The following is a 946-nucleotide window of genomic DNA, read 5'->3' as shown; positions in this document are numbered from 1 at the left end:
CCCGCCACCCATAATCCTTTCCCGTCCCCGTCCCATCTCCATGACGGGTAACGAGGACTCCGTATCCGCTAGGGAACGGAGTCTCCGTGGATATCCGCAGATTTTTGAATAACAATTTTAATTCAATTTCAATCTATGAATAGAAAAAATACAATTATATAGAACAATCAAATAATTTAAATTACATCATAAATAACCCAGATTGGTTTCTAATTTCCATCAATTCGAAATTATCTTCCAAAAAAATACAATTCACAGTATAATGAAATAAAAAATATTCATACATTATATTCATAAAAACGACACAGAAGATATATAAATCAAACATTAATCATATATAAATCAGAATAATATTTACATATATATCATAGATGATGATGATGATGATTAGGCAAAAAATCAAAACTTTTTGAATGATTATATAATTAAAAGAATGCAAACAGGTTATTGGCTATTGATGATGGTAGATCTAAAGAAGATGGATGCAGAAGCATAGTTGGTGATGACAGATCTAAAAATGCCGATATGACAGAGGCAGGGCTGGAGCAGCTTCGTCTTCGCAGAGCAGAGACGGCGACACGTTGCAGAGGCGGCGACGCTGGTGCAGGCGGCGCCGCGGGTGCAGGTAACGGCAACGCTGTGAGAAGCAAGCATGGAGCGACATCGGCGACTCAGTGAGAGAAAGAAGGTGAGCGGCGGCAAGGAAAGAAGGAAGAGGAAGAAAGACGGGGAAGGTGAGACCTGAGACACGATTAAGCTTGGGGTGTGAGACTGAGTGTGAACTGATGAGAGAGTGAGGGAGTGAGGCAGAGGCGGCGTGAGAAATTGAGAATAAGGTTATTTATGTAATTTCATGTATACGGGTATTATGCGGGTATCACGGGACGGGTACCACTCTCCCCGCCCCCGCCCCGTCTATTAAATGGATACCCACCCCCTGTCCCCG

The sequence above is a fragment of the Arachis duranensis genome, chromosome 1 (genome assembly GCF_000817695.3).
Source record: "Arachis duranensis cultivar V14167 chromosome 1, aradu.V14167.gnm2.J7QH, whole genome shotgun sequence".
NCBI lineage: Eukaryota > Viridiplantae > Streptophyta > Magnoliopsida > Fabales > Fabaceae > Arachis > Arachis duranensis.
This window is presented reverse-complemented; position numbering follows the sequence as displayed.